The sequence below is a fragment of the Chinchilla lanigera genome, unplaced genomic scaffold (genome assembly GCF_000276665.1).
Source record: "Chinchilla lanigera isolate Chin_1 unplaced genomic scaffold, ChiLan1.0 scaffold00091, whole genome shotgun sequence".
Lineage (NCBI taxonomy): Eukaryota > Metazoa > Chordata > Mammalia > Rodentia > Chinchillidae > Chinchilla > Chinchilla lanigera.
This window is the reverse complement of record NW_004955492.1, coordinates 8,018,406-8,031,666: the sequence shown is the minus strand read 5'-3', so window position 1 is coordinate 8,031,666 and position 13,261 is coordinate 8,018,406.

The window sequence follows — 13,261 nt, the reverse complement described above, 5'->3', positions numbered from 1 at the left end:
CGCCCCGCCCCGGCCCTGCGCAGCCGCGCCCCGAGCCCCGCGCCCTGTCTGCTCAGCAGTTCCAAAAACCTCTCCAGGAGCTGTTCCCGTGGCGGTTCCAAACCCTGCGCCAGGATCTGTCCTACAGCAGGCTCCGATCCCTCCCTCCGGGAGCTGTCCTCCCCGTGGTTCCGACCCTCTGGGAGCTGTCCTCCCTGCGGTGCTGAACACCAAGCGGCACCGACACCCCAGGCGCGGCGGGGCCGAGGCTGCACCGCGCCCCTGTGAACCTCCGGCTGCAGGGTTCCGGGACTCGTCCAGGGAGCAGCGGCCTCGCCTCGCCAGGCCTTTCCTGGGGCAGATGACAACACAGACTCCTTCAAGATCCTGTAATTTGAGCGCGGCAGCACTAGAGTTAGCTAGTTGTTCCTCACCGTCTTTGGCGTTTGACACCTTCTGTACTTAAAATATCGACGACTTCCTACGTATTGATCATTCCATCATGTGTACTCCAACATCTCCTTACACACAGACTGGGTACATTCACCTATTAAAATGGTACAGTCGCTAGGGCTTCAGCGCCTTGATAACAATGGAACAGAGGCTCCCTCCTCCTGAGCAGGGACCTTGGGTGGTGACGCCAACATCAGACTGTCTAGTCTTCTTATCTCCATCCCCTTCCATAAATAGTACAATAATGGTAATGGGGTCATAAAGTCACTTTCACTCTGAAACAAAATAAATCCACGGAGATGTGAAGTGCTTACAAATCCTACTGGGTATAGCTAAATGATCATCACACAAAACGAAAAGATGTGTTGCTATTTCTAATGTTCATAAAGAACAAAGATGTTGGAACATTCTGCCAGCACGAGAGTCAGTTCTACTGGAGCAGAACCAGCATGCATATCCTCCCTTCCCTGGCCCATGCTCTTCCTCCTCCAAACTAGGGGCTCTGCATAGTCATAAACTTCTGGTGGCCATTAGCAGAAAATATATAAAAAGGCAGAGATTCACAAAACACTCTTGCTATATGGATTGGCTGATAAACAAAGAAGTGCTTGCAAAGCATTCCAACTCCCTTGGAAGAATGAGGCCACAGAAAAGCGTGGGTTTCTAGCATCTCTGTGTAATGTGCTGAAGAGCCTGAAGATTTTGATGTGGGTACAAGTAGTCAGACTTCATTAGAAATGGTCATAGTGAATCATGGGTTAAAGATGGAAGAAGCAAAATAAGATTTCCCAGCTCACACTCAAATGATGTAACTAAGAATTGTGTACAACTCCTGCAATATCTCATGTTATCTATTAAAAAATGAAGTGAAAAAATTGAGTGGGATCATAGATGTAGAATCTATGTGAAAGAATTACATTTTTTCAGTTAGAATGTGAAAAAGTCAGCAGCTAAGGTGAATCTCTGGTTTTGAAACAATGAGTTGCTTTGCTATCTGTAGGAAGCATAGAACAAAGCAATAAAAGCTTCAAAGATAGGCATAATCTTCCCTTGTCCATAATTTAATCTACATGACCCTAATCCAGAGGAAATTATAGGGCCTTTGTGCTTTCTAGATTTCCAGGGTCTGTAGCTCACAGAACATGCCACATTGAGAAGCAGATTATAAGACCACAAAAGAAACACTGAGAAATCAAATTGTCACCACAAAGCTTGCCAATAAAATTTTTTTAAAATTTCACTTTAGAGTCAAGTGTTAACATGTTCCCTTAAGCAAGTGTTTCCAAATTTAAAACAAAAAGCTTCTGAAGGCAGGTGACTGCTTCTCATTGTGGAGAGAAGAGAGGAGAGAGGACGAAACACTTAGCAAACAAAAAAACAACAAAGTTTTCATCTGCCCAGCATCCTCCTGCCTGATGATTCCATTATAATTCTACATCGTTAACTTTTAACATTAACATTATTTGGGATGATGATTTAGAATCAGTACCACAATCAGCTCTCTTAGATCTGAGTCCTTGCAAAACATCTTCCAAATAATTTAACTCCAAAAACAAACAAACAAACAAACAAACTAAGTAGCTTTAGATTAATGTTGAGTTTTGGGTTTACAGTTTTCCCAGAGAGCTCCAGGCAGTAAAAGCAATCCATTTGTATAGTAGACTTCTTGGATTTTGTTAAACCAAGAGTTCATGCTTTTATATAACTGGGGCTGATTACTATTTTTCATTAAATCTAAGCCTCTTTTCTAAGCACCCTTTTTAATGCATCGCTAAGAAAGAAAAAAAATGCTGCCAAAGAAAACTATAATAGTTTCTTTTCACTTCTACTTCCAATTTAAACTTATCAAAAATGTTTTTTTGGACAGATTTCTATCACATACCCCTAACACATACATAAAAATAAATATTAAAATAAGTGGCTAAAGTTTTCCTATATGTATATTCTCACTGTCTTTATTTGCTTTTTAATGGAGTTGTGGATTCCCTTTCCCATGATATGCTGTTTGGAACCATCCAGAGCCCCTGTGATCTTGCATTTCTTATTATGAAAGTGCTCCCCCCTCATCCAAGCTGCTGACCCCTATTCTGCAAGGGTTGATGTTGGTGTTTTGTTGGTTTTGTTTTCCTTAATTTGGGGCTTTCATACAATTAGCAATAATCGCACCTCGGATAAACCTCATTGGCTATGATACTGACACTACACAAAGCTGGGGCTTTTATACAATAACCAGATTCATGCTCCTCATTCAGAAGATGCTCATGATATAGGAAAATGACATTCCCAATCTGTTAGATGTCAAATTGCCAAGTTCATGGTTTTACAACATTAAGGAATTAAGTTGTGAACCAAAGGAGGAAGTTAGAAAAGTTGTATTGGAGAAGAGAATAGCTTCTTCTATTGGAGAAGAAGAATAGCTCCTGGATTTCCAGAATGGTTGTCAAACAGGTGGCACCATTTATCAGGGGTAATTTATACAGCAAAGCTATAATGTGGGCACTATGTGGGTGAAACTGCAATCAATCTATAGGATTATAAGTATAGCTGCTTAGTTAATAGTGATCCTTGCTAGAGAAACAAACCACCTAGTAAGGCTATATGGAAAGAACAAAGGAATTTTGGGGAATGGAGGGGACTATGGGCCTGGATGTTCTGGTCACCCACTTATGTACCTGACTCCTATCTGGGCCCACTGGACAAGTTGGTGCTAATTACAGTATAATCTCAAGTTGCTGTCTGTCTTGCTTGCCTGGCTATTGCATCTCCATCTTGAGGTCTGTCTTCAGCCAGATTTCTTTCTGTTTTGTTTTTGTTTTTGTTTTTTTCAGGTTTTTTTTTTTTCCAGTACCAGGAATCAAACTCATGACCTTGCACTTGTCAAGCAGGCACTGTGCCACTGAGCTAAATCCCCAGCCCTTCAGCCAGATTTCTTATGTCTCTAATTTTTGTGCTGACTTCCTAGAGGGCTCAATCCCTCTCTGATTGTATATTAATATCTATCTAACTTAGCTTTCTATAATATTCAGAAAACCTTGACACACTGAGGAGCATATGAGTCCAGCAGGCCCTAGGAATAGCAACTGAGTAGACTTGGCCTAGGCTGTGGTCCCTCCATAGACTGCCACTTGCCCAGCACTAGCTAATTTACAACCATTACTGATGATGAGACTGGAGAGAAGGTTCCAGTGCTTTTCTAGGAGATACTGTTCGCTGTATTTCTTCCACCGCAGTGGTGGAAGCACCAAGTACCTTGGAGCTAGCCTGGTTATATTCCCACCCACCCACCACTACTCTGGGAGACATTGTTTTGGCTACAACGGGCTTTGGACACCACTATGTATCCTAGGCAGATTCTGCCCTGGGCCCTCTTCCAGAGACAAAACCTTTCTGCTACCCTTCTCACACAGGCCCATGGTGGCCCTTTTCCCTACATTTGACCAAATGGAAAGTCTGACACTGTTCACACCTTTAGCCCACCTTGTATTTTTTTCCAGTGGAAGCAAAAACTCCACATACCAGCTTTCTTGAATGGCATCCTTTTTGTCCCTTTACAATTTAAACCTCAAGGAGAGCAGGCTGACTGGGTGGGCAACCTAAAATCTGCTGAGACTAAAGGCTGCTGGTACAGAAAATGAGCTGGTAACAATGAAGATAACAAGCACTCAGGAAACTGAGAATAATAAAGAACAGCTGAAAGCCACCATCTCTGGCACCCAGAAAAGTTTCTGAGGCCTGCTGGTAGCTGCTGGCTCCAAGTGGCAAGGAGAGCCCCTAATACTAAGAGCTGATAGCCAATGCATTTAAAGCTCAGAGCTGGGAACACTAAAAGAGCCACACTGCCTATTCATGATTTCTGTGTTCATTGAGCAAAAGAACCTTCAGGTGGGTGGTAACATCTTAGTGGCTGTCCTGGAACCCTCCCCTTAGGCCTCCAGTGGTGATGGCTTGAGGGAGAAACCTGTGCATTCCAGAAGGGACACAGGGAAAAGCTGGGGCAGGAGAGCACTGGGACCCAGTGAACATTAGAGAGGTGAAGCTGCTGTGCAGGGAACTGAGAGGAGTGGCAGGGATAAAACTGGAGGGGAAGTTGGGTATTAAATTGTAAGACATGGGATTTTATTTTGAGTGAACTAAGAGCTAGTGCAGACTTTAAAGCAGAGAAGCAAAGTTGACTTTCCCTTTAAGTGCTTCAGTTTCCTTGCTTACTAGAAGTAGACTAGAACAGTGAAAGGTGAAATTGAGAAGACAATGCCATGGCAACATTAGGCCATGGAGGAAGGTATGGAGACTAGGCTGGTAGGTACGGGGTGATGAGAACTGGTTGGGTCTGGATGTATTTTGAGGACAGATCTACAGATTTTATGAAAGAATCCAATGTGGACGATGAGAGAAAGATGAGTTGAGAAAGATACCACAGTTTTTTGCTTCAGCTACTGCAAAAGCAACAGGGCTAGAGGGGAAGAAGTGGAGGTGGGTTTGGAACATGGGTTTGCACATCTAGACTGTTGGAGAGCAGGCACTGTAGGCAGGAATCTGGAGCACCAGGACAAGGTCAGGCTGGAGACAGAACCCAAGGGTCATCAGCACGTAAGTGGGAGTCAGAGGAGATGTGTCACCCAGTGCCCTTGCACAGATAGCAAGGTCTGAGGGCAAGTCCTAGAGCAAACTCTGTTCAGAGAGCAGAGCAAGCAGACACTACTCACGAGATGAGGTTGTCTGTGAGCTGAGATGATATGGGTCCTAGACACTTAAAAAGTACGTCCATTATGAAGTGAATTGCGCGGCAGGTGTCCAGAGATATAGTAAGAGAAGAACTGAGAACTGACTCCAGGATCTGGTACAGAGGCTTATACCATTGTTGGAGTGGATTACAGAGAGTGGGAGGAAAAATGGGCTACTGAATAAAGACACATTTTGAGAAGTTTTGATGCCAAAGGAAGAGAGAAGGAGAGGTATCAAAGAGTGATATGGGAGTCATGATAGAAATTCCTTAAAATCAGGAGGGGTACAAAAATAATTCTATAGAAATGATGTAGGAGAGATGCTCATAGAGAGGGGAAAATTGCAAAGCAAGATCCTTGTTGTGTTGGGACTCAGGTACAACACCTCAGAGTATGATGTATGGCATGCTGATAGCTTTGAGCTAAAGGAAGTGTTCAGAAACACAAAACTATGATGGTCTCCTGCCCTCCTGTCTCCTACTCATTTTACCCCGCAAGGCACCTGAAAAAGTAGCATTCCTCTTCCCCAAGGGGGTCATAGAAATAAGAACCTTTCTCCCCCAAAGCTTGATTTAAAACCTAGAAATATAACTTTAACTTTCCCTGCCTTTTTTTCATAGGAGCTGACCATACAGTAATTCTCTGACCTGCACTGTCCGATAGTAGATTATTCAAGAAAGGGTCTTACCCCATACCTTGGGCACACAGACAACATAGATAGGCCTTAGTGGTTTCCCCTCAGCCTTTTCACGTCATCACTTTTCTATAAGCTGTCCATTTGTCATCAAATCTAAGCATAAAAATAGACAGTTTTCATCACAGCTACTTGGGAGGCTGAGGCTAGAGGGTCACATATTCAAGGCCAGGTTAGGGTGTAGCTCAGTGCAAGGACCATGAGTTCAGACTTTACTATCTAAAAAAAAAATTCCTAGGTCTTTGGGTCTCTGTTTCTGAAGGTTCTGGGGTCACATAACACTTTGATTATATAAAGTTTTTGCATATTCCTGCTTTTAGGAATTTGACTATGACCCTCATGATAAGGGAGAAAGGGGCTCGTACCTTTTGTCCTTCAGATGATTGAACAATTGTCACCTGCACAAGGTGAAGATGTGGCCCTGTTCACAGAGGGTAGCGTGAAGACCTCACACATGTGCATTTATGGGCTTAATGGGAGTCTGCAGCCTTCTCTCCTTACTTGTCTTACTTTTTTATGACAGTGGCATAGAACATCAACCATACCTGAGGAGGGACGAGGTGCTCAGCTTGCAGTGCTGGTCATGTATGAGTCACCTTGAGTGCTTTAAGAGCATGCTCATGTTCACATCAACTGGGGCAGCACTGTAGAAGCAGGACAGGCTATGATGATTTTTGAAAGTTTCCAGGTGATTTGAAGTTGTGGCAGAGGTGATGTTGTAGGCAGCTGAGTTAAATAAAAATATTATAGGCAGTCTGATAGGGCTAGGTCCTCAAAGGAGCCAGTGCAGAAGACGAGATGCCTTGCAACTGTCAGGGAGACGGGCATCTCCGCTGTGGGCCAGACCTCAAGACAAAAGACAAAACAAATACACCCACATATCTCCCTAGAGAGAAACATCAGGGACTGATATTCTAAATAGGTATCTATCACCCTAAAAAAGCCAAAAATAGTCACTAACTCAATCACCTACAAAAAAAGCCCCTGTTCTGTATTCATGCCCACCTACTATGTGACTTGCTTCTCTATTTGATCTCAATTTAATCAATTTTACCTGAGCAATTATGCTTATAATCTTACTGGTTGATCATAGTTTTGTCCCACCTCATGCCCACCTTGCAGGCTCCCATTTTGCCCACCTTGGGCCCACCTCACATTGTGGATTTGCTCTATAAAAATCCTTTTAAAAGGCAGATTCTTTAACAACCCATTTGAGACCTCTTCTGTCTCTCTCACTCTCTCTCAGACAAAAACTTTCCTTTCCCCAATAAATATAATTTGCTCTTAACCTCCGTTGTTCCTAAAATTCATTCTTCAGTTTTAAAAACCACAAACTATATAGGATATAGTTTGGTAAAACAGCTACCTAGGAGAGGAGGAGACATGGCTGGCTATAGAAATATACTTGGGTTTATGGTTAAGAATTTAATGTGAACAAACAGACATCCACTTACAAACTAGCACAAGAAAAATAAAAGCAATACTGAATCACAGACAAGATGACAGGAAATTAACAATGGTTGCTGTATTACATATTGTCTGTTTGTTAATAATAACAAAAAATAATTTAATGCAAAATGTGGCAGGATGGTTGTGGCTTTCTCCAACCATGCTCAGACACAGGGTTAGCAGAGGGACGGGTTTCGCAAGGTGGGGTTCTTTCAGTGTGCTTCATGGGGGGAAAGAGTGCAAGAAAGGTATGACAATCATGGACCTGGAATCTGTGCCCAAGAGAAGAGAAAAATTGGACAATATTGATATCGCAAATTTAATTACAAGGGCTGGAGGATGGCAGGTAAATGGCCTCTTATCACAGGAATATTTTCTCCTTCAAGTTGTTTACGTGATTACCATTTCCAAAAGATGGGGAAAATTAGTTTTTAGGTACTCTGCAAGGCAACATTTCTGAATGCATGTAAAACTCAAACCCAAATCCCCCCACGGCCCCTAGGTACTATACTCCCTGCTGACAACCCCAGCCATACATAGTGGGAGTCCAGAAGCCACAGCTGCTTTCCGTTATGATAAAGCCTCCCACCCCAAAGCTTTTCCTGCTCTCTGGGATCCATCCCTCCCCACTACAACCAGTATACATTCAGTATAAATACGGACAAACTATATCTCCTCCCACAGATTTTCACTATAAAAATACTCTAATTCTAGGTCTAACAGGATTTCCCAGCTTCTATGTTGTCCCAGTGCTGCTGGATGTTGAGGAAATTTGTCTGAGGACTTGGACCTTAATTGAGAGACACCTGTTTACCACTCAGTGAGCCCTTTTATTCCAAGGATTCCTGTGTCCCAAGAGCTTTGGTTTAATACCAGCAAAGCAGGCCACTGAGAATCTAGGGGAGGTACACTTAAGTGAGAGGTAGGTAAATGGTCTCTTATCACAGGAATTTTTTTTCTCCTTCAAGTTGTTTACATGATTAACATTTCCATGAAATAATTTAGGGCAGCCAGACCCCCTGCAAAGCAGCACAAATAACTTTGATTAGTCTTTCAATCTACCCTTTTTTTTCTCAGGGCTTTAAATCAATTTTTTTCAACAAATGAACATTATGAACTGTTTAGAGCAAAGAAAAAAAAAACACACATTGAAATTTAGATCTTCCTATTCTTAGATAATGGAATAATTTAGAGTGTCAGTGCTGACTCCAAAGACCTTTCCACTAATTTTTATTCTTTCTTTTTTGGTGGGGGTGGGGAATTATTTTTTGAGATAGGGTCTCGTTAAATTGGCCAGGTTGGGCTCCAACTTGCCTTAGCCTCCCAAGTAGCTGGAGTTACAGGTATGCACCATCACAATCAATTATAATATAAAATTATTTGACTGTCATCTGTGTCCAACCCCACACCTATGAGGGATAGTCAAGTACCTAAACCACAGGACCCTGCATGCCGGCAGATGCTGACTAGTTATTTATTTCCTGGGAGCAAGGCTGCCTTGTCTGTTCTGCTCCAGCCCTCTTCTCTGCCCAGGAAAGACCTTCCTTTCAAGTCCCCTATATTAATTGTTGTTCAGGGATCAATTAGGCCTCAGGGGTCAAATGAAATTTACTGTGTCATCCAGTATTTCCTTTAGAAATTCTCAAGAGCACCAGGGATATAGCTCAGTGGCATAAGTGCCTGCCTGGCAAGCACAAGATCCTGAGTTCGATCCCTGGTCCAAAAAAAAAAAAAAGAAATTCTCAAGAACACAGCATCGACTTGGAGACAAAAGAGGATATTGGAGGGGTATTAGTGTTACAGTGGGTAATGGGCTTTTGAACACATTTCTAGGTTCTTGTGCATAATGAGCAAAGAACTGGACATGGCATGTGATGCTAAGGAAAAAACAACAAAGTTTAATTTAGGCTTACATACATAGTGAGCTGGCTCCCACCAGAGAAAGGAAGACATCACAAGTGCTGAAGGCACTGGATTTAAGAAATTCAAATGCTGCGATGGGTCTAGGGTACTTCCCATTGTGTCTTCCACAGCATGATTGACACCATGATTGACAGGGCACTAAATCATGTCAGTGGTATCTGTCATTCACGTCCTTTCCCATAATTTATTCTGTTGTAATTGGATGCATGAGATGCAGTCCATATGTATGAACCTTTCATGTGAGTGAAGGGGAGTGGTCCTGTAACCCCAGTTTTACTATCTATATTATTAGGAAGAACTCCCAGAAGTATTTCTGGGCTAACAATAATCACTAGCCTTTATATTACCACTGAAATCATTGGCTGATGCCTAGAATGTATTTATTACCTCAAAATTCCTTTCTGCCTTATCATAATCAATAGCTTCCAGGACAGGGCAACACATCATCCAATTTCTCACAATTCTGCCATATAAATATATTTGTCAATCCCTCTCCTGTGATCCATTTAAGGGGAAAAGTGACAAGGGGACAGAAAAGTCTGAAGTGGGAAGGAAATTGCTGCATTTGTAGAAGGAAGCCACAAAGCTTCCTGGTTGACCAGGCATTTCCCAAATGTGCTTACCCCGACTCCTGGGGTGGGGAGAGCTCTGCTGTTAGGCTCCGGTCAGCCAGTATGGGAGGGATACCCCTTGATTCAACCTTAAACCTCTTTCTAAGGACATTTATTTGGCCCCAAAAGACCCAGAAACTTGCTCTTCTGTGCCTTTGGCACAGGCAATGATTTCCTGAATAGGAAATCCAGCTACTCAGGAAATAAAAAGAATTGACAAATGAAGTTGCAGCAAATTAAAATGCTTCTGTACAACAACAAAAAAACAACAGAGTGAGAGAGAAAATACACAGTTATTTGTCTGTCAGAGGATTAATATTTAGAATATATAAAGAATTCAAAAGCTTAGCAATAAAAGAACAAATAATACAATCAGAAATTGGCAAATGATCTGCAAAGACACTTCTTGAAAGAAGTACAAGTGGCCAAGCAATATATAATAAATATATAAAGATGCTCAACATCTGTAGCTATCAGAGAAAAGCAAAACTACATTGAGATTCATCTCACCACAACCAGAATTGCTATTATAAAACAAAAGTGAAAAATAACAAGGGTTGCAAGGATATAAAGACAAATAAACCCTTATACACTATTGGTTGGAAAGTAAATTAGTAGAGTCACTACAGAACTCAGCATAGAAGCTCCTCAAACATCTAAACTACTTTTATAGCTGTGATCTAGCTATATACCAGTCCTGGGCATATACCTGAAAGAAATCAACATATAAAAAAAGACACCTCCAATCTGAATTTATTCCAGCATTATTCACAATAGCCAAGATTTGGAATCAGCCTGGATGCCCTTCAACATCTGTTTGTCCATTTGAATGGACAAAAAGATATGGTACATATAATACATAGTGGAGTGCTGTTCAGCCTACACAAGAGTGAAGTCTTGTCATCTGCAGGGAAATAGATGGAACTAGAAATCATCTTGTTAAATGTAGTAAGCCAGACAGAAAGATAAATACTATATGTTCACTCTTTTATGTGGAAACTGAAAAAAAAAAAGAGGAAAACAAGATGATCTGAAAGAGGGGTTACTAGGGTAAGGAAAGGGGAGGAAAGAGCATGAGATAGGGTAGATCACATCATGATATATGTATGCATGAAAATATCAGAGTTAAACCCTTTAAGTTGTACAATTAATGTTCTTTAATAATTATAATAACTGCCTCTCCCCCAAAAGACTTTCCCTTCCACTCCAGCCCAGAGTATCTCCCTCCTTTAGTCTTACACTTTTCCTCCATAGGCAAGATGAGCCGGATCCCTGCCTGGGCTACTACTCCTAAGGTAGAGTCTGTTGGGGACCAGCAAGCCATTTTCCCCTGAGAACTGAATGCCCTGGCCTCCATCTTTACTTGGCCTTTACCTCAACCCTATTTCCTGAGATGTGCAGAATGTATATAGAGGTAAATGTTCCCTTAATTGGCTAAAAGAATGTGACAGAGGCTGGCCAAGGCACCAATGTGTCTCATCATGGCAAAGTGGCAGTGCATAAGGGTGAGATCTGCCCCCCTCAATGGCTGAAATGGTGGCTTGCGAAATTTCAGGGCTAAGACATGAGATAATGTCTCTGTTAAGGCCATGAGACTCAAAATGAAATATACCTTCCCAGCAGTAAAGGTGCTGGCTTTCCAAACATCAAGTTATTCATTAAGCCTATCAAACTGGGGAGCCTCTGGGCCTGGTACAAGAGTGCTTTGTCCCTCCTTTACAAGCCATGCCTGCAAAAGTTATTTTTCCCATGCACTCTGCCATGACCCCAACCTGCTTCCCTGATTAGTACCCATAAAAGCTGCGATCACTTTGATTCTTGGCCCTTTGTTCCACTGAGAGCAGCTGATCATCCCAGAGCCCCTTGAAACTGCAGATCTCTGTTTTTCTTCATCCATGTGCCACAATGCCAGGTGGGGACTGAATACTCCACAGGGGTTTCTGTAAGAGGCCTCACTTGTTTGTAACTGTAGGCAAGTAATGGGACTTCTTGGACTTTAATTGTGACATTGAGAAGGTGGGGATGGTACAGACCTTAAGGAAAGTTACACTGATATCAGGGGGTTGGAAAATTCCATTTGTTTTCAAATGTCACATGTTTCACTTACCAAAATAGAGGGCAAATTGGTATTGTAAATAACGTTCATATTTTACATTCATATATGTAAATACCATGTAAATATATGCAGGTATAAATGTATATATGTAAGGAAAGTATAAAAAAAAACTTGACTTACTCATTTATGTTTATCACAGGATCCAGGACCCTCTCCCTGTACAACTGAAGGAATGTAGGCTTTGCAGATGTGGGAAGGCCCCACTCTGACTATGGTGGATTAACTAATAGTCAACTTGTAACACCCAGCTGCACTGAATCACTTTGGTGCTGGGTGTGGAAGGCCCACCTGAGGATTATTGCCAATAGCATAAAAAGAACTGGAGGGGAAGATGGAGCACTGCTGAACCTCCTGGAAAAGCTTGTCACGCTATCTTTCCTAATATGAACTCACCTGGCTCTTCTCATCATCAGAGGAGCTCAGGACCTTGCTGTTGCTGAGGGTGGCTACAGTTCTTTTCTGGGAAGCTCTGGTCCTTCCTTTGAGTGTTGCTTCCTGGCTCCAGGAAGCAACCTTTATCCCACTGGTGCAGACTTTTCACCTTCCACCACTGACATTTGGGCCTTGCCTGTGCAGATCCTTGATACAGACTTGCATGAGACATTATCATCGGCTGTAGACCCTGCAAGTGGACTTGTGGAGAACATTGCCATGGGCTCTAGGTCTTCAGCCAGAATCATGCAGGACATTGCTGTGGGATCCAGGCCCTCAACTGGATTCTTTGGGTCTCTAGTGTGTGGACAGATCTCCTGCAATCTTCTGCATTTGACTCTTTGGGTGAATATTGTAAAATAATCTTATAAATTATGTGTCCTGTATTAAATCATTTCCCTTTAAACCCTGACTACAACACTGACCAAAAGGCCAGCCTCACACCACTTCTTGAGACCCATGAAGCCTGTGAGGACAGTACTGTTCTACCTTAGCACAGACATTTCATTCCTTGACAGCAGCAAAGCAGATTCTACCCCAAGCAATTTAAACAATTTAGCACGTATAAAGGATTCAGTGAAAAAACACAGGTAAATGGGTAGAAACAGGTGATTGGGAGACGCTGGAAAAGGGGGATCCTGCTATTCAGGATGAAGTTCTGTGTGCAGGATGAGGCTCTGTGTACCCCTGGCTGGTCTCCCGATAATTTGGGGGGTTTTCTTTTGAGACAGGGTCTGTCACACTATGTAGTTCGGGCTGGCCTTGAATGCCAGGTACATGATGCCGCACTGTGCCTGCAAGGTCTGAGACACAATGCCCACCACCAAGGGCAATGGGAAGCAAGGAGCATAGCTGCACTCTGGAAGGTACAGGGCCACAGTCA